Raw genomic sequence first — 21,613 nt, forward strand, 5'->3', positions numbered from 1 at the left:
CTTCCATGAATCGATGTGCTCTGCTTTTCGTGCGATTTTCGCACTTGCACTGCGATTTTCGCTATTCCACTGCGATTCGCACGTTTTTGCCCACTTACGCCGCGCTAATTATTCCATGAATCGGCCTGTAAATCTAATGGTATAGAATTAAAACAGTTCTTTGTTCTGCAATACTAACATTCTAGAGGCTGAGTTATGTAATTTGTGCGCCAAAAAACTGGGATTTGTGCACCATTCTGCCTGCAAATCTTTGTTTAACAAATGGGGTTTTGTGGGCAGAATTGTGCACATATCTCAGTTTTTCAGTGTACAAATTCCATGAATCAACCCCACAGTGTGTTTGAGTAACAGTAAGAATATTATGGTAGTATTGTACTTACTTTTTTTGTTTGGAATAAGCAGGTTTCTTCTGAGGTGTTGTTTGTACTTCAGATGCTGCTGCTTTTCATGAGAGTGGTCTTCACTACAATTGTAAAAGAAAGAAGTTAGTAATTTTGTGTGTTTATAGCACTGATGTTAATTTAGATGTTGATGTTTATGTTTTTCTAGTAGTATTCTTGTCTGATAACTGAACATAGTGCGTGCATGCAGCTTCCTTTGACTATGTGCAGCCTTTATATTTTACTTACAATATGTTCGTTCAACATGCTTTGCAAATGAGTAGAAAACTAATTATATGAAACTCACTTGGTTTCTTAGGGTTTTGTTATTGCATGTTAGGAGATAGAAGAAATACTGGTGTACTTGTTTTGCAATTTTTGTAAGGTAAATACCAGAAACTGTATAGAAAAGCATAGAATGTATGCGTTTGTGAAGGTGTGGGTAATAAAGCAGAATGATGTGATGCACAGGGAGTGGTGTTATTTCAGCTGTGAGCTTTTCAATGATAGTGTCTATCTGTGTGAGTGTATAAAGATGCATGAACTTATCCTGGCTGTGTGTAATTTTATAATACACTACTAAGTGTCTTTCTACAATTATACTGTTATTTCTCCCATCTTTTAATATTATAATTTTTTAGATAGTTGTGTGTGTAAAAAGAATTTAGATAGCAGACAGGTTTGGAAGTGACAGTTGATTATAGCAGATGGAAAAATATAATAGTAAGTTCATTTTATAGGTCATACAGGTTAAATGGCAGTTACTCTGTTTATATGCATTTATAAGAGTTGTACATGTACTGTGCATAAAATATGCACACCTGTGGTTTGTATTCATGCGTGTGGATATGCATGCAGCTGCAAGTAGAAATCTTGGAGACTTGTACAGTAGTTTTTGTAGTAGGTGCTTTCAATCATTTGAGACTTGTACTCGGAGTGATCAACAGTACATTTGAAGTGCTGAACTCTGAGGATGGAGTTAGATGTAGAGGTCTTGGATGTGATTGATGGATGGTTGTGTGACTGCTTAGCTGTATCCAATGAGGGAATGGCACAGAGAGTGAAGTGGAAAGGGTAGAAGGGCTGTCTAAGAGTTACGTGGTCCGCGGACACCGCAGCTGTGCGCGGACAGGGTGTGCCACATCTGGGGTTTTCCAGCAAATCCAGCATGGAAAGGGGACTGTAGGGATCAGCCAATCAGATGTTGACGTCGTGGATTTGTGTTGAAAGAGACTGTGTGTAGTGAAGATGGCAGAGGTGGAGAAAGTCTGGGTGTTGGTGCTTGGAGATATGTTTGTGCATGGTTTACAGCAGTATGCTCAATGCAGGCATGTGGCAAACAATTGTGATGTTAAAGGAGTGGGGGTGGTGTGGAGAACTGTGCCTGATTGCAATGCACAGGGAATTGTACAGGTTTGTGAACATATGGGCAGGATGAACAGTCCCCATGTGGTACTTTTGCACTGTGGTGCTTTCCATTTGGGCTATGTCAGTGCCCCTACTTTGTTGGCAGATTTGGAACACTTGGTTCAAGCAGTAATGAACATCCTTCCAAATGACAAACTTATTTTTTCTGTGTTAGTACCTAGGGCAATATGGGACAATAGTGCTGTTTTTTGTCCTCAGCAAAACATTTCTAGGTGTGCGATCAACTGAGGCATGTGTGCTTTCATGCTTAGAGCTGGTATGTTCTTCTGTAATAATGAGAATATTGATTCCAGTAATGCTGTTTATTTTGAATAAAATGGCATTTCTTTATCTTTTATGGGAAATGCCATGCTGTTCTGGAATGTAAGGGTTGCTTTGGAGAAGGTTATGTGAAGATTTTAGGAGTAAAGTAAGAACAAAAATATACAAAATAACAGGTGTCTGTCAAGCATCTGCAAAACCCCCCAAAAAAACGTCTCTTTTCAGAGCCAAACTTAAAGGGGAAATGGGGAACACTATTTAAATTTAAATTCACCATGCTCAGTTTTTCGATATGTCCATGGACATGGTGGTTGTGCGCGGACACCGCTTATTACATACAGGGATTTTGGGGTGGAGAGGCATGCAAATGAGAATGAGTAGAACAAGTGATTGGTCAATAAAGTTTACTGGGTGTGTTGTGTAAGGAGAGAGTTTGTAAGAAAGTCTTTTTCTCAGAGAAGAACAGATAGCTATGGCTGTGTTTTTCAGAAAACAGATTATCTGGATTTTGGGACACTCATGGATACATTGGTTGGAGGTGCATGCAGAACGCTGTGGAGTAGCTGCAGATCTTGGATTCCCTCATGTGGAAGTGCATTGGCATGGAGTGCGTGGAATGAAGCTGGACTTGGTACCTCTCTGTGCTACTTTGGAGACACAGCATCATCCAGACATAATTATAATTCATTGTGGATTTGCAATGAAAGAAGGACTTGGGAAGGTCATGGACATGTTTCCAAATTCTCAAGTCATTTTTTCTCGTATTGCGCAGAGACAAATGTGGCTGCGTTCCTCTTCATTTGGTCCACAAATGGAGAAAGCGAGGCACAATGTCAATAAGGCTGTTTGTGCCTTTTTAAGAGATGTTGGCAAGTCCTCTTTTCACAATGAAAATATTATGTTTCGTAGCACATACATTTTTCGCAGAGATGGAGTGCATCTTACTTATGCTGGCAATCAGATTTTTCTGAGAAATGTACAAAATGCATTGCAACCTTTTTTGGAATTACAGCCATCCATTTTGCAGTGGGTGTTGACCATTTGAGGTTTTTTAAACACAAACGAACACCACCAAATGGCTTTTTTCAGACCCACCACTTCCTCCCAGAGAAAAGTGCAATGGTTATGATAGGGCAGTACCTCCAAATTTTACCTGTCTGCGAACTGACCGCATACTTCTAAAAAATGCACAGGGCCCTGCTCCATTTATTTGCCACTTCTATTTTTAAACTGTGAAAGGCAGTTCTGAAAAGAGCCTTTTTTTAGGAGGTTTTTGTTTTTTTATATGTTTTTTACACACGACAAAGGGCAGGTGGAGAGAGGAAGATTTAGGGTGGGCCTTATTTAGGTAGGTAGCAGACCTTCTCATGCTCTGTGACCGCAGCCTCAAAAGCACTCCGAAGACTCTCCCCCCTGCAGAGTACTGCGTCACAGTACATACATAATATTGTGACCCTTGAAAGGTAAGGGTCGACAGCATCATGGATGGCCTGTGAGGCAGCTGGAGGGATGTGCTGTCCCACAGGAGTGTCTCTTGTGGTGACAGGAGCGGAAACGGAGGATGTTGTAGAGGAACTCAACCGACTACGTTTATCACAAGGTACAACCTTGCGAACAGCCCCACCGTGGAACGACCTTAGGTGTCGCTTCATGGATGCCGTGCCAAAGCTGTACGAACCAGGCCCCCCATGACTCAGCACCATTTTGCACTGGTTGCAGGTGACCTTGTTCACATGTGCTTTAGGTACGTCACCATGAATGGTAAACAACCGCCACACCCAAGACTCACGGCGAGTGCTGGTAGTAGAGACTTCCACTACTTCATCCTCTTCATCCTCTTCATCCTCCTCCTCTACATCCTCATGCCTGTTCTCCTCTGCAGGCCCTTGGGGAGGTGTTGGTGGTGGAGGGGGTGGGGGTGGTGTTTAGGCACTTGTAGCACCAGCTGGAGCAGCAGCAACCACAGATGCCCTCAGGTCTGATGATGGGGAGCAGCAAGAGCAGCAAAATCAGCAAGATCACCAAAAGCCAAAATAGACAATGCTCTGTGAGGTAGCCAGAAGCACAATGAGGATGAGCTCTGGGGTGTGGCCTTTTATAGGGGTGCAGGTGCACACTCAGTGGACAGCTGCGCTGTCCGCGGACAGATCGAACACCCCAAAAAGGCTCAAAAAGTTCCAAAAAGTATGCAGAAAGCCAGTGTCATTGTCTGGGACATGTGCAATGGTGAATTTTTACTGTAAAATATTTTGGATTGTCCAGAAAAGTACTTTTAAAATGTTCGGGGACCAGGACAGTGTCCGCAAATCAGGACACACGCTCAGCGTGGGTGCCGTCACATGATGACGTTGCGAACACGTCCGCGAATGGGACGGGTGTCCGCAGGACACCATATGCGTAGGAATGGACGTGCGCATGCGCGCGGGTGTTCTACGGACAGTGTTTGTGTCCTCAAACAAATTAAAAGTGTGACACACGTGAGACGGACAGTTACGGACAGGCGCGATGTTCGTAGGACTTAGGGGTGTGGTGCGCATGTGCGTAGATCTTCTACAGACAGTACGGACAGGTATAGTGTCCTTAGGACACCTCCATTTTGGTTAATTGCGGACATTCCCGACACCAAGTGTGTTCTAAGAACAGTTCCATGTTGCTTGCAGACAGTACAGACAGGTATAGTGTCCTTAGGACACCTCCATTTTGGTTAAATGCAAACATTCTGGACACCGAGTGTGTTCTAAGAAAAGTTTCATCTTGCCTGCGGACAGTACGGACAGGTCTAGTGTCCTTAGAACAGCTCCTTTTTGGTTAATTACGGACATTCTGGACACCCGCGCTGTCCGCGGACACCTTAACTGCGTTTAATAAAAATAATAATAACTCAAAGGACTGAATTAAACCACACATAATATTAATTTTTTTATATACAGATATAAAATTTATGAAAGAGACGGGGAAGCAGAAACTGACACAAATACAGGGGAATTAGGGGTTTGGAGTGGATGGATGGGAGGGGATGAAGGGATGGAAGCCTCGTCATAACGTTTTTCTTAGTGGTGAGGGTTTGGGGATAGTAGACTGGGACATGGAGAGGGTGAACAGGTGCATGTGGGACAATGATATTGTTTCTTTAGTGTGGTCCTCCACAACATTTTTAAAAGATTGAAATTTTCCATAAGCATATCCATTTTATGTTCCATGCGCTGCAGTGTATTTTCTAATGTCTCTGTTGCTGTATTATTTTCAATGTTTGTATGGTCTGTTAAAAAATATATATATATATATGTTAAGTACACATAAAGTAATTATTATTAATTTGCTTATATAGAGATGTGTCTACCATTAGTATCACTGTCTTCAGACATTTCCTCACATGGGAAATTTTCTTCAAGCCATTCAAATTACTGGACATTTCTGTTTAAAAAAATATATATTACTTTTAGTGTACCAAATACAGAAAGTTTAGAAATATATAAGAAAAATTAAGTTTACTTACTAGTTTCTGGTAAGTTGTGTTCTTACTGTTGTGTAGGTCTGCTGTTGCTCCTAGCTGTGCAGTTTCTGTGAGGTAATTATGTTGGAAGCATATCTTTTTTGTTTTGGTATATTCCATTTTAGTACATATGGTATTTAAATGGATGGTTGATGTGTTACATATATAGGTTGCACTTACTATTCATTATTACATATAATGTGTTTATGTGCTGCTTTTTGAACTTGTTCAGTGTTTACATGATATGATGTGATATGACATTTTATTTGTATCGCGCTCGTACACAAGTGTTTCAGAGCGCGACTAGGCAAGGGAGGGGAACAGGGGAGAACACAACACAACAACGATCTTACTAGGCCCAGTGACATTAAGAATGCGCAAGTGCATGGGAAAGGCAATAAGGGATCAAGTGCACGGAAGGGGGAGAGTGGAAAGTGCGGAGCAGAGGAAAACAGAATAAATAATAATAAATAGAACATTGAGGCAATAAACAGTGGTAGTGCAGCCAGCAAGTGGCAAGTGCTGTGTTTAAGGCAGCAAACTGGGTAGTCTGATAAGCGCAGAAAAAGAAGAAAAAATGGGGGGCTGTATGGGTACAGATACAGTCCCCAGTGCAAGGGGTGGCCGGGAGGCAGTGCAGGAGGGTGGCAGGGTGAGCAAGTACCTGGGCCCAGGGGACAGAGGGTGGCCAAGTACGCAGTGCCAAGATAGAGCAGATCGGCAGGGGAGAGGGGGAGCGAAGGCAGAAGCATAGAGGAAGGTCTTGAGGTGCTTCCGGAACCGGAGATGGTTCTCCTCAAGTTTTAGAGTGGCAGGAAGGCTGTTCCAGAGGGAGGCCCCAGCCGAAGATAGAGATCTACCCCCAGCACGTTTCTTTGAAAAACGATTGACCCGAAGGGAGTTAGAAGTAGAGGAGTGAAGAGCTCGAGAGGGGAGGTATTTGCAGAGGGATAGCTGAAGGTATTTTGGACCAGGCCCCAGAAAGCCTTGTGGACGATGCAGAGGGTTTTGAATTTAATCGTTGCATCCACTGGGAGCCAATGGAGTGATTTCAGAGCTGGAGAGATTCGATCCCAGGGTTTGAGGCCAAGGACAAGTCTCGCAGTCCTGTTCTGGATAAGTTGTAGAGGGCGGAGATTAGAGGCCGGTATATTTAGAAAGAGGCTGTTACAATAGTCCAACTTAGAGAGAACCAGGGCTTGGCAAACAGTGAGCTTCTGAGGCAAGGAGAGGAAAGGCAGAGTACCTCTGAGGAGGTGCAGTAGGAAGTTTGACTTTTTAGAGACCTCAGAGATATGGGCGGAGAAGGAAAGTGTGGAGTTGAAGATGACCCCGAGGTTCTTAGCCTCGCAGGTAGGGGTAGGAGGAAGGCCAAGGGAGGCCGGCCAGAGAGTGAGGGAAAAGGATGGAGATGGTATGCCGATGAGGAGGATCTCAGTCTTTCTGGCATTCAGACAAAGGTCATTTGCGGCACACCAATCTGGAATGGCAGTTAGGCAGTCAGAGATGAGAGACGGCGAGGAGGTGGCCGAGGGCAGTCGGAAAATGAGTTGAGTGTCATCAGTGTAGCACTGGAAATTTGAGCAGAAAAAGGAAATGCAGTGGGCGAGAGTTGCCAGGTATTGGGGTGAGAGGTTAGACCCCTGGGGAACCCCACAGGTGGAGAGGAAGATAGATGATAGGAAGGACCCCAGTTGGACCTCAGAGGGCAAATCAAAGAGGAAAGAGGTCAGCCAGGCCAGAGCCTGATCAGTGATACCCAGGTTATCACGGAGACAGTCGAGCAAGATGGTGTGGTTCACTGTGTCGAAGGTAGAAGAGAGATCAAGAAGGATGAGGACAGAGGGAATGTTAGAGTCCAGGTTGGAGAGCAGATCTGCACGGATGTTCAGGAGAGCAGTTTCCGTGCTTCTGGCCGCTCTGAAGCCAGACTGGTGGTCATGAAGGCAGCCAACAGAATCTGAGTGAAGGTTAAACTGAGAGATGGCCAGCTTTTACAGGAGTTTGCCCAGAAACGGGCTAATGGAAATTGGGCGGTAATTAGTCGGACAGGAAGGATCAGCTGAGGGTTTCTTAAGAAGAGGATGCAAAAGGGTGTGCTTCAGAGAGGAGGGGAAGGATCCTGAGGCAAAGGAGTGGTTGCAAAGATCAGCAAGGGCTGGGGCGAGGGTGTCACTGTGGTCCTTGATGGTTTTAGAGGAGCTGGGATGAACCTGTTTTGATGAGGCTTTCATAGATCGGACTTGTCTAGCGACCTCGTCAGGGGAGAAAATAGGAAAGGAAATGAAGGACGGTGGGGGGGGGCGGTTAAGGGGGAGTCTGCAAGCACAGACTGAGAGGGAATGGGAGGGGCAGGGGAGGAGATGGTGGACAGGATGTCCTGGATTTTTGAGATAACGTGTGAGGCAAGGGCATTGCAGAGAGGGGTGGAGACTGCTGCAGGGTTGGCAAGCTCCTTGCAGATTTTAAAGAGTTCGGCCGTGTTGTTAGATGTCGCAGAGACATGGGCTTGAATGTGGGCTCTCTTCTTAGTGCAGACAGAGAGTCGGTTTTGCCTTTGTAGCAGGCGACAGGCCATTTTGTCAGAGGATGAGCATGAAGCCCTCCATGTCCTCTCAGCCGCCCTACACTTACGTTTAAGTGTAGATAGGTAAGAGTCATACCAGGAATTACACTTGGCTTTTGACTTCAAGCGGATCCTCATGACAGGGGCAAGAACATCAAGAATATCAGAGATAGAAGTCTAGAGAAGGGACAGGGTTTCGTCGGGGTGTGAGTCAGCCAGAGGAGATGGGGGGGAGAGAAGGTAGCAGTGAAAGCCTCAGCTGACACACGCTTCATTGGTCAGACGTCCGAGAAAGTAAGTGGCAGTGTTAGGGTGGGGTTGGCTTGGGGGGAAGAGAGTGAGAGATGGGAGGAGAGAAGGCAGTGGTCACTCCGGGAGAGAGGAGTGGTCAGGGGGATATAGAGGGGAAGGCCAGGGGAGATGAAAACATCAAGTGTGTGTCCTGCAGAGTGCGTTGGCCCTGAGTTGAGGATAGCGAGGGAGAGGGAATCACAGAGGTTGCGAAAGAGCAGAGATGAGGGACAGAGAGAATCGAGGTGGATGTTGAGGTCACCAAGGAGGAGGAGTTGAGTGGTTGAGGCCAGGAGGGAGGAGGAGAGGTCAGCCCACTCAGAGAGACAAGAGGTGATTTGCCCAGGGGGCCGGTAGAGAGTAGCAACAGTAAGAGAGTGGCTAGGAGAGATTGAGAGCCTGCAGACAAGGCATTCAAAAGAGGAGTACATTTGAATGGGAATGATAGTGGCAGGAACCCACTCTGGAAAGATCAGGGCTACGCCCCCTCCAGGTTGTGTGAATCTGGGTGCGGAGAGGATCTTGTAGCCCTCAGGAAGTAGAGTGTCAAAGCTCATGACAGAGCTGCCCGTGAACCATGTCTCGGTAAGACCGAGGACATCAAGGTCCAGTTCTTCAACGAGGTGGCAGATGTCAGAGGAGTGTTTGACAGCAGAGTGAGTGTTTAGAGTGGCAAGATGAAGAAGGTTGCCAGCCTTAAAGACCTTCCGGGGAGGGGTACAAATCAGAGGTACGCCCAGCGGAGTTGTGGAGGTAGCCTGAAGAATGGCAGAGGAGGAGGAAAAAGTGGAGGAGGAACAAGTGGGTAAGGTAGCCAAAGAGAGAGAGGAGGGGACAGCTGGATATGAGAGGAAGTTGATGAGGTGAGGGAAACGCCTATCGAAGAGGAGGAGATTGGCCTGAGGACCTTGGATTATGATAGTGCCATTTAGGTAGACATTAAGGATGACTCTAGAGGAGTCGAAAGAAGCCATGAGGACATCCCAGCGAGTGCCACCATTAATGGGAGAGGAGGAGACAGGACAAAACACAGACATCATATGGGGGGTCCATAGATCCGGTGAAGGAACAACAAAGAGGATGTCAGTGAAGGTCTGTCTGGAAGAGGCACTGGTATAGGTATCAGCGATAGGGAGACCAGGGTTGGAGGCTAAAATATCCTTTTTTAATTTCTTTTTCCCAGACTTAGTGAGAATGGAAGGATAGTTGATAAAGAAGCAGTTGGAGTAGATGGGAGAAACAGAAAGCGCCATGAGTGGAAAAGAGAGGAGGCAGAGGGAGGAGTAAGCAAGTAAAACAGTATTGAACAGTCACTGAGGTAGCAGGTTACAGTCAATGGGCAAAGTTAGATGCAAAAATACACCCAAGTTTGACTTTCAAGTAAATGCAATAATACAACCAAATTTGACTTTCAGGTAAATGCAAAATTACACCCAAGTTTGACTTTCAGGTAAATGCAAAAATACACCCAAGTTTGACTTTCAGGTAAATGCAAAAATACAACCAAGTTTGACTTGTCAGATGGTAGAGGTGAGTATAGATACAGCTTTAAATGAGTGCATAACAGGTGGGGAGTTTCGAGTACCCTCAGAGAAGGAAGTACAGTTAAATCAAGAAGTCGTGGCAGTCCGATAGTCCAGGGGTTGCAGCCTCAGTGAGGGTTTGTCTCTTGCAGATATCTCATGTTGCAGCCCGTAAAGCAGACGGGGCTAGCTGACAGGGCCTTATAAAAGGGCCTTGGAATGACTGGGCCGGCTAAAAGCCTGCGGTTCCCACATTGGTCCATAGATGAAAACTCCCCACCAATCAGGGAGCAAGTTGAAGGATGGTGCCCAGATCGGAAAAGCCTCCCTGGTACAGAGGGCCCAGGCATCCATGTTGAAAGCACTGCATGGTGCACAGAAATAAAGTCAAGGAACAGGCAGTGTGGCTTCCAATCACGTGCAGGGCAACAGAAATTAGCAGAAGGAAGCTGCGCAGAGCGCGTTAGTGTAGCGCTGTAATTAAGGCATATTATAGAACAATTTAAGATACCCCCTGAGTTTTTGGGTAGTGTTGATGTTGAATGCGTCCGCCCGTGAACATACGCACAGTCCGCGGACATCAAAATCACTAGCCGGGGGTTCAATATGTTCTATGTTAGATGTATATAAAGTAAGGGAATTCTAGTAAGCATCTATGAAATTCACACTATGAATATGTATATTCAGTAAAATAAAATTTGATAAAGGGAGGTTATAGTTAAGTTGCGCTATTAAAAACCTATGAAATCAATAAAAAGACTTTGTTAAAGGGACATTATGGTTAAGTTGCGCTACTAAAAACCTATGAAATTCAGTAAAAAAACTTTGTTAAAGGGACGTTATGGTTCAAAGTAAAACCGAAAAACCCCTGAAATTCGCTAGTTATGGTAAACTAAGCAACCATAACTCACGCCACCACCGTGCATTGCTAAGACTAACACCCAGGACATCAAAGATGACATCACAAATGTTATTGATGACATCACATTATGCTCATAAGCTACTTTCACAAAACGTGTAAAAAGGTCTTACATCAGGACAAGGCCGAGTAGCAGCCACTGTGATATTTACACACAAGTGGTGATACAGTTATACTGAACCATGGGCACATCAAACATACATTTCGAGGGAGTTTGGAGATCAGAGAGGTCCGAGTGGATGCAAAACCTTCAAATGTTGGGAGAGGCGCTAACTTCAGAGACAGTAAGGGTAGGCCAAACTTATCTGTGTGGGGGTCTAGCTTCTTTACACATTGTAATGAGACCATTCTAGCACAGCTTCAATGTTACAAGCAGTTAACACTCTCCTTTAAGTTTAAAAGTACCCACTTAAGGACTGCTGTGAGAATGAGCAGTACCCCGTGCCCTCCCTAGCCTTCCAATTAGTTTCCCGACATGCAGGTACTAAACCCACATAACGATTTCAATTGCCTAAAAATGTATACATATTAGTGCAGGTGCTAACAGTGAAATGCTTTACATTAGTAATTGCAGGACCTTTGTCAACAACAAAGTCCAAGTGTGGTTTAGCATCTGTGCCCTGTTCTCTCCGGAGGCCAGGCTCTGTATGTCAGCCAGGTTTAGTTAACATATCCCAGCTGGGGCGGCAGGGGTTTGGGGGGAAAGGCAGCTGAAGCCCGGTCAGCTGAAGTGTCTTGCCCCACTTGGTTAAAGGGAAGCATGAATGCAATATAATACTGCTTCGGAGCATTAAGTGATAACCTCTTGATCACGTGTATGCATCCAACAGAGTGGTTTGATGGGATTGGACAGAAGACATTGCATCATTTACTGTTATAGATGTGTGCTGCAAGATTCGTAAATGGACTCACATGTTCAATGTGTGAAGCAACACACGTGAGGTCAATGATGTTGCAGGCACTAAGAGATGACTTTCAAGCAAGGCCATTTATCTTCCCTGACTATCAAGTGATAAATGTAGTTAGTATCAGCCCACATGTAATTTTATTTGTTATTGTTTATTTATATAGCGCATATACACAGGGAAGTGTTTCAAAGCGCTCAAGGAGGGTGGGAATAGGGGGAAAAACAACAGTCACTCAGAGCCCTTGAAATTCAGAGAGGATAATTGTCTGCACAGGCAGGGCTTTAAGTGGGGTAAGAAATTAAGGGGGGGGGGGCGCATTTAGGGGCGTGGTTTGTGGGATGGATGTGGCTTTAAAAACGTACACAGACCATAGTAAGGTACGCAAACATTTTATATATGTGTATGCGTACCTTACTATGGTTTGTGTAGTATGCAAGCCATCTTTTATATACATATTTCTATGTTTATAAAAGATGGCTTGGATACTACACAAACCATAGTAAGGTACGCACATAAATATATAAATGCTTACATTTGTATATTTGTTTGCATGCCTTACTATGGTTTGTGTACTTTCCAGGCCATCTTTGTTAAACATTTCTATCTTTATAAAAGATGGCTTGAAAAGTGCACAATTCAATCCATCTTTTATAAAGCTTTCCTGACGGACAAAGCCCGAGGTGTCTTTGTCCGTCGGCAAAGCTTAATAAAAGATGGCTTGATTTGTGCACTTTTCAAGCCATCTTTTATAAACCTCAAAATATGTCGAGAAGTCCCCAGGTTCGCCGAGGGTTAAAGGCCCCTCGCTTGAGAGGTCACCATAGGAAGTTACAGTGACTGACAGAAGTGCCAGCCAGCTACAGCGATGCTGTGGCTGGCTGACACTTCTGTCAGCTTGCCTGACCTAATGGCGGGCGCATCTGCGGCCACAATGGGATAATGCATCCCACCAATGTTGTGGTGGGAGACTTCCGGGGCCGGCCCAGGCAGACTCAGCCCACTTAAAGCCCACTTAAAGCACTGTGCACAGGCAGAGTAAGTGCGTAACATACCTTTAATAATGGAGACACAGCTAATAGGCCTGATGGCGATTCTGCAGTTTTACCAGTGCAATTAAGGGTGTAAGAGATGGCTGGCTCACCAATGGAAAGTATCACAGCTATTTCTAAACGCAGCACCCTGATGTGAGTGTTTCAGCGCTGCAGCAGGTTGGAGATGTGGACATAATCCTGGGTTAAAATGACACCACTGACTTTAGTAATGTGGCACATCGCAAGTGGTGTGCATAGGCATAGCTCTCAACTCACCCGCTTTTGGCGGGTGTCACCCACCTTGCAAAAGGCTGACTCACCCGCCAAGCCTCCTGCACGCCCATTCATTCCAATGGGCATCTCACCCGCCAAAAACAGAATCGGGTGATTTCACCCGCCTTTGCGAGACAAATGGTTGAGAGCTATGGCAGAGGAGCACTGCATCCTTTGAAGGATGTTAATCTGCCACTCATGTGTTCACGTGTTGCGGTTTCGCTACGTGAGGTAAGCCTACGCGTACTTACTGTGAGTCCGAGGCGGTGGTTATTTCGAATCCTGCCGCATATGGTCCATGCATCCAACCCTGGCTGAATCTAAGAGAAATGGTGTGCATTCTGCCGAGGCCGAGTGATTAAGAATGAGCATGTGCAGTTTAAGACATGAGAGAAAGGGAGATCATTCTCAAGGCGTGTTGGAGGCAGGGTACATGAGGCACGGCATGTGATGATCAGTGCATGTTAGCAGGGGCAGCAAAAAAGGGTCATACACATCCTTGCACCGTTCCGTTGCACGAGCAATCACTCAAGCTCAGAAATCTTGAGTGACTCAGAATGTGGTGACAGTTTGCTAAGAGTGCGGAAGTAAGCCATTAACAACGCAAAATACAGTCTGCAGGCCATTCATCAAGACAGTTTGGCTGTGGAGGAGTGACATCCCCTGACGTGTTGCACCATTGCTGCGTCACAGGGTTCCATTCAACACTGACGATCGTACTCTTTTTGTTCAATAACTTGAGTCACCGGAACGTCTCTGTGTTTTAAGAAAACGTGTTTTTTTTTTCTAAATGTTCCAACTAAAATAAATAAGGCGTAAGCATCTTGTTTGAAAAACGCTTTTTTTCTCAACAAAATGTGCAGGGGCTGGCTGTTGCAAAACTTTGTTCCCCTAACGCGACGCTCACAAACAACGGAACTAGTTGGAACACACTGCCTCACCTAGATGGCACTAGAGGACCATCACTATGGCGACAAAGGGGTTTCAAGCAGTCAATGTATTCCACATGTGTCAAAGGCATTATCATGAAAGAACAATTAATTATTTGAGAAGCATAACTCTTCTGGACAAGTATCATTGCTAATTGTCAGGTGATTGGCGTTTCTCTTTGCATTTTACATTTGAATTGCTATCTGATTGCTTAAATGCCAAGTAAACAGCGATCCTTTATCATCAATTAATTGCATTTGGAGAGAAAAACACTCAAGTGTTAGATTCAGTGCACTGAAAGGCCATGCTGCTTAACAACAATTAGGGGCTGCGCGCAGAGCACTGCATGGCAATCCTGTAGTGCCTTCGGATATACTGCAGTCTGCATTAGCATATTCCTTTACCATAGGTACCGACGGTGCCTCTTTCCCTTTTCCCTAATTCGCGTGCTCTGATCGCATGTGGGTCATAATACATGGAATCTGAATCGCTTCTTGTCAATTTCACTAAAGTATTTGCATTATTGAGAGTGACTGAACAGATCTAGATCTCCTTTCATTGGACAGTCACAGGCAAATATCCTGGGAGGGGGATGCTACCTATGTTACACCTACCCACTGCCCCATACCCCCAACTCTCAACACAGTTTAAACATGTCTTTCTGGGGTATTACATAAGTCATGGTAGTGGACGAAGGTTTGTGGGTTGAATTATGGAGTCACATGGAAAGATCTTCAAAGAAAGGGTGGCATAGAAATCCGTGCAGCAGTAAGTATATACATGCTTAAAGCGTTGACAAAGGATTGAGCCAAGTGCATGACACATTTATCTTCAAAATGCACCCAGAATCCAACTTTTCGAAAGAAATCACCTTAGGACATTATCAAACGATACGTGTTTCTTTACCAGAAGCCCTTTCCATGTCCCAGCAGCACAAATCTTGACAGGCGACTTCTGAAGTCGAAATTGTTAAGCTATTGCTCAGAATAGAAATCCAGCAGAATATAGGAAATTTGAGGAGAGGTCCGAGGTGCAGGATCCCACAATCCTGTCCCCCACAGGCAACTGAAAATAGCAGTCCTCTACCACAAACGGCTGACCTCAAGGACAGCACTACTCATCCTCATTGTTGTAGCTTGGTTCTGGGTGTACTATGTTGTGGTGTCACTCTCGGGAGGAAGGAAGACGACACTGAGCACCACAGGTTCGATTCCCGAGTCCGCGCTTGGAAACCTCTGGGTATTAAGCGCGTTATAAATATCATATCATATCACTTAGGAATGTTGGGTGAGTGACTGGTGGCAGGGTTCTGAGAAGTGTAAGTTAGACCTGGGAACTGGCTGGCGTGGATGTTGTAGTATTTAATGTTCTATGTATTTACCTTGCTTGGCACTTTCCTGTTGGAGACACAGACAATATATCTACTTAAATTAATGGTGTGTCCAGGTGTCCTAATACCCACGTAGGCTACTGCATTTTGGTGATGAGTTGGTTTTAGTTGCTGAGGAGTTGGCAGCACATGGACAGGACACTGCCTTCCAGAGCACACATCCATCCATAGGTGCCAGCTGATATCAAGACCAAGTGAACGGTTTTGAGCCTGCATGGCCGGGCAGTGCAGGTACCGTGCTGTTTGTTGGTGATTTGCCCCAAAGGAGACAGTCTGGACAGTGAACAAGCCTAAGCCCAGCAGAGCCTGCGTAGCAGGAGCCGGCCGGAGGTGGGGACACAGAGTGGGAACAGTCTCTGGGTAGTGCAGGCAGGCCAGCAGACAGCAACACACCGGAAATGAGGCAGGTGTGGGAGCTGACAGTTCCAGAGTGGCTGGTGCCGGTGTAGGTGTTAGCCAGTGAGACATGGAGTGGGAGTTGGTGGTCGGGTGTACGGTGGCTGGTGGGACAAGTCAGCAGGAGGAGCCGAGCTGTTCTGGAGCTTGTTGCTCTTGGCTTGTGACAGGCGCGGCCATGGGGGAACCATGGGGGAACATTCTTCAAAGGAGCTCATGGAGTGCTGATCTAATGAAGTTGTCATCTCAGGATGGGTGCGCAGCTGTGCGTAAAACATTCTGCAACGTCACACAAGGGGGAGCAGACGTGGTGCGCAGAGACAGAACTGGCGAGCCCAAAGCCCTTTCCAGCTTGTTTTCTGAGGTGGCAGTGTTGGCTAGTGTGTGCGCTTCTAGGTCGTAGTGTCTCCCCGAAACAGCTGATGTTGGCGCGGGTTCCCAGGAAATGCCTTACATTTCGAAGTGGCACTGTGTCAGCGGATGCTTGCCAATTAGCCCCTTGTCCGTATCCATTGCTGGCCTTGAGTAATGACATAGACCCAGATTAATAAAACATACCAGTAAAGTGTGCATTTTTGATTTGTGACTGGGGGATTGGCAATAGTCAGAGGGGATACAGTGGGGGAGGGGGGGACTTTGGAAAGCCCAGAGGAGAGGGAGGCGGAGAGCACCACAACAGGCAACAGCTTACTTGCAATGAAGGCATTTGCCAGAGGAGTCAGTCTGTGTTCTGAGCAATCTGACTGGCTACAACCCGGCTCGTAGCCGGGTGCTAATTGTACTGTAGTAATTCAACCACCTTCTTCGTTTGCGATCTGGCTTGAAGCAGTCTTATCCCTTTCATTTTCAGATACCTAATATCTGAAGGGTATTGACAGTAATTCCCAAGTCAACTAGGCTAAACCTTGAATTAGAGCCATTCCCCTCTATTTTTACAAGAGCTTGTGATGCATTTGGGCTTTTGGTGGGTGAGAAGGTTAGCAAATTTTGGAGGCGCCTACTGTGACTTCTGAAACATTTTGCCCTTCATTTTTTGTTTTAGAACATTGGATATAAAAGTATATGATATGCCTTTCATCACTGACCTTGGGCGGATGAGGTACGAACTTTATTTAGAGAATACGTTTAGTTTGAAATAATGTATTTTTAGGGTATTGTGAATGGGACTTTGAGTAAACAAATACACTGATTGTAAAAAGAAAACGCTATTGCCAGCCATTCAAATTAAACTCTCAGCTAAACCAAGAGTAATTCACTCAAAACACCTGATTGTTTTCAGGTAGAGGTAGAAGGAGAGCTTTAATCAGGAATCCTCTCTTACTTCAGAAAAGAAGGCATCTAAAAAAAATAAGTATTATTTCAAAAATCAAAAAAATCAGCAGGGTAAAACAAATCAAATTAACACTTTTTTTTCTTTTTAGACAAAAACAAATATTTCTAAGATCAATATGCTGTTCCAACAATAAATAGATAAAGAAACACATTAAGTGAAACGAAAGACAAATACATTTGTAAGAAAGTAACTAGAAAATAAAAACTAAAAACAACCAGGCACTAGGGACCTGACTCAAAAACAAAGGCCTGCCTAATTTCAGAATAATTTTATATTATTCTTAATTTTAAATTACTTTCAAAGTGCACTCTTACAATAGACGCATTAGGCCTCTGTAGAATAACATTCAAAGTAATTAAGAGAACAATTTGAAACGTTATATACTTATGAAACAATGAAAGAGAAACATTACAATGTAACACAACTAAAAAGAGGGAGAAAATGCGATTGATCACAATAACATTTTATAAAATCACTAGGACATAAAAAAATGAGGTCCGATTCCTATGCCTGCTAAGGGGCAGCTTAGCTCAACATTTATGCTTTTAAAGCTTTTTGAAGGCAAGATCAGCAGATCTCCATAGGTTCCGGAAAATCCTCAAGACTTTCCTCTTTGGCTCCTCCTTCTCTCTCCCTCTTCCCTGCTAACCACCTTTTCCCGCTCTGTCACTCCTTCTCCTTTACTTCTGCTCAGTCTCGCTGACTGGATGCCTGGTGTACCTTCAGAGCCGCAGTGTTCCCAAGCTCTCCTCGTCAGTCTCCTGCACTTTCCCCCGGGCCTTGCACTGGCACAGCACTACTGCAGTTAGGTCACTACTCATGAGAGTGGTATCTCTCTGCACTTAACCCATGTTCTGATAAGACTGGGTGCACTTGGTCCCTAGTATCCCCCCCATGCACTTCCTTTTTCTGTGACCTGCATGATCTCAATGTACCATGCCTAGTAAGATCGCTTTATCTGCTTCCTTATGTCTTCCCCTCCCATGCATGGTTGCGCTTTGAAAACACTTGCATATACGCGCATAATAAATAAAAAATCAATCAAATATATCAACAGATAAGGACTTGTATAATCGTGTTTCAATCGGTGAGCAGCCCTTGTTGGAATGATGCTCCCACTAGCAATGCAGATGAAACAAATGAAATTGACATTTTGAGGGAAAATAAATAAAGCAGAAACCACCTAACCAAATTGCTGCACTGCACAATTGCAAAACATTGTAGTCAAATATCATATATTTTACTTACAAAAAGAACACGGTGGAAGAGCTGCAAGCTGACATAAAGCGTTGCATTGCTTGAAACAATTACAGATTTCTGTTTTGACAATGGATCAGTACAATTTCTGATCGCTCCACTCAAACCTATTGCCCCCCCTCTCTTTTTTCCTGCTCCCTTTGCTGAATTTAGCAATCAGAGATCCTCTGCCAACCCTGCAACCTACCTCTAACCCTCCTGAGTCTGTCCACCTGGTAGAGCGTTCCATTGCTTCTCATCACTGCACGTTATAGGCCCCATTACATTCATACAAACAAACATATATGCACACTCTATCGGATATTCTACAAGCAAAAGGCACACAGGGTAATTCATAGAATTTCGCCGAAAAGTGTCGCAAGCGGCTGGCGCAGAGTGTCCGCGTGCGATTGTGTGCGCCAGGAACGTGCGCTAAAACCGATTTCCGCGCACAGCGTATTCATGGATTTTAGGCTCCCAAACCAGCCGTGGCGCAGAGAATCGCAGCGACCCTGCAGCAGCGCCAGTAACGCCCCCAAGAACGCCCTCGCGCAAGGAAAAGCCATCAAAATCGCTAAATCATCGCAAAGGGCTGCGCTAACCCTGGACCAGTTCACCGGGCTGGCAAACAGCAAACGCCAAGCGGGGAACGTGAATTTCAGGGGTGCGCGGGAAGTTCCACACGCGATTTGCCCAGTGCGAGCAGGGTACGTGTATTTCAGGGGTGCGCGGGAAGTTCCACACGTGATTTCATCAGGGTACGTGTATTACAGGGGTGCGCGGGAAGTTCCACACGCGATTGGCCCAGTGCGAGCAGGGTACGTGTATTTCCGGAGTGCGTGGGAAGTTCCACACGCGATTTCAGCAGGGTACGTGTATTACAGGGGTGCGCGGGAAGTTCCACACGCGATTGGCCCAGTGCGAGCAGGGTACGTGTATTTCAGGGGTGCGCGGGAAGTTCCACACGTGATTTCATCAGGGTACGTGTATTACAGGGGTGCGCGGGAAGTTCCACACGCCATTGGCCCAGTGCGAGCAGGGTACGTGTATTTCAGGGGTGCGCGGGAAGTTCCACACGCGATTTCAGCAGGGTACGTGTATTACAGGGGTGCGCGGGAAGTTCCACACGCGATTGGCCCAGTGCGAGCAGGGTACGTGTATTTCAGGGGTGCGCGGGAAGTTCCACACGTGATTTCAGCAGGGTACGTGTATTCCAGGGGTGCGCGGGAAGTTCCACACGCGATTGGGCCAGTGCGAGCAGGGTACGTGTATTCCATGGGTGCGCGGGAAGTTCCACACGCGATTTCAGCAGGGTACGTGTATGTCAGGGGTGCGCGGGAAGTTCCACACGCGATTTCAGCAGGGTACGTGTATTTCAGGGGTGCGCGGGAAGTTCAACACGCGATTGGCCCAGTGCGAGCAGGGTACGTGTATTCCATGGGTGCGCGGGAAGTTCCACATGCGATTCCAGCAGGGTATGTGAATTCCAGGGGTTCTAGGGAGTACTACACGTGAATTGGCCGTGTGGGTCCTCCCAGGTGTACGCTCGACAACCTCCACGGCCCCTGCAGGCAGCCCACACCACGGGGGACTACCCTGCACCCCTGCTCATGTCCCGCAGGCAGCCCATCCACCATGGGCATGCCCCGCAGCCAACCCACATGTCACCTTGCACTACTGATCAACAATGCATGTCTCCCACCACCCCCACCCCCCAGCAGTGCAGGGGCAGCACCACCAGGCCCCCACTCATGTCCCCCTGCACCCCCACCCCCCAGCATCCAGGGGCAGCATCCACCAGGCCCCCACTCATGTCTCCCACCACCCCCACCATCCAGGGGCAGCCCCCACCAGGCCCCCACTCATGTCTCCCACCACCCCCACCACCCAGCCACCAGGGGCAGCCCCCACCAGGCCCCCACTCATGTCTCCCACCACCCCCACCCCCCAGCCACCAGGGGCACCCTCCACCAGGCCCCCACTCATGTCTCCCACCACCCCCACCACCCAGCCACCAGGGGCAGCCCCCACCAGGCCCCCACTCATGTCTCCCACCACCCCCACCACCCAGCCACCAGGGGCACCCTCCACCAGGCCCCCACTCATGTCTCCCACCACCCCCACCCCCCAGCCACCAGGGGCAGCCCCCACCAGGCCCACACTCATGTCTCCCACCACCCCACCCCCCAGCAGTGCAGGGGCAGCACCACCAGGCCCCCACTCATGTCCCCCTGCACCCCCACACCCCAGCAGTGCAGGTGCAGCCTCCACCAGGCCCCCACTCATGTCTCCCACCACCCCCACCCCCCAGCAGTGCAGGGGCAGCCTCCACCAGGCCCCCACTCATGTCTCCCACCACCCCCACCCCCCAGCAGTGCAGGGGCAGCACCACCAGGCCCCCACTCATGTCCCCCTGCACCCCCACCCCCCAGTATCCAGGGGCAGCCTCCACCAGGCCCCCACTCATGTCTCCCACCATCCCCACCACCCAGCAGTGCAGGGGCAGCCTCCACCAGGCCCCCACTCATGTCTCCCACCACCCCCACCCCCCACCAGCCAGGGGCACCCTCCACCAGGCCCCCACTCATGTCTCCCACCACCCCCACCCCCCAGCCACCAGGGGCACCCTCCACCAGGCCCCCACTCCTGTCTCCCACCACCCCCACCCCCCAGCCACCAGGGGCACCCTCCACAAGGCCCCCACTCATGTCTCCCACCACCCCCACCACCCAGCCACCAGGGGCACCCTCCACCAGGCCCCCACTCATGTCTCCCACCACCCCCACCCCCCACCATCCAGGGGCACCCTCCACCAGGCCCCCACTCATGTCTCCCACCACCCCCACCACCCAGCAGTGCAGGGGCAGCCCCCACCAGGCCCCCACTCATGTCTCCCACCACCCCCACCACCCAGCAGTGCAGGGGCAGCCTCCACCAGGCCCCCACTCATGTCTCCCACCACACCCACCCCCCACCATCCAGGGGCACCCTCCACCAGGCCCCCACTCATGTCTCCCACCACCCCCACCCCCCACCATCCAGGGGCACCCTCCACCAGGCCCCCACTCATGTCTCCCACCACCCCCACCCCCAGCCACCAGGGGCACCCTCCACCAGGCCCCCACTCATGTCTCCCACCACCCCCACCCCCCAGCCACCAGGGGCACCCTCCACCAGGCCCCCACTCATGTCTCCCACCACCCCCACCACCCAGCCACCAGGGGCACCCTCCACCAGGCCCCCACTCATGTCTCC

The sequence above is a fragment of the Ambystoma mexicanum genome, chromosome 5p (genome assembly GCF_040938575.1).
Source record: "Ambystoma mexicanum isolate Mex_15411 chromosome 5p, UKY_AmexF1_1, whole genome shotgun sequence".
Lineage (NCBI taxonomy): Eukaryota > Metazoa > Chordata > Amphibia > Caudata > Ambystomatidae > Ambystoma > Ambystoma mexicanum.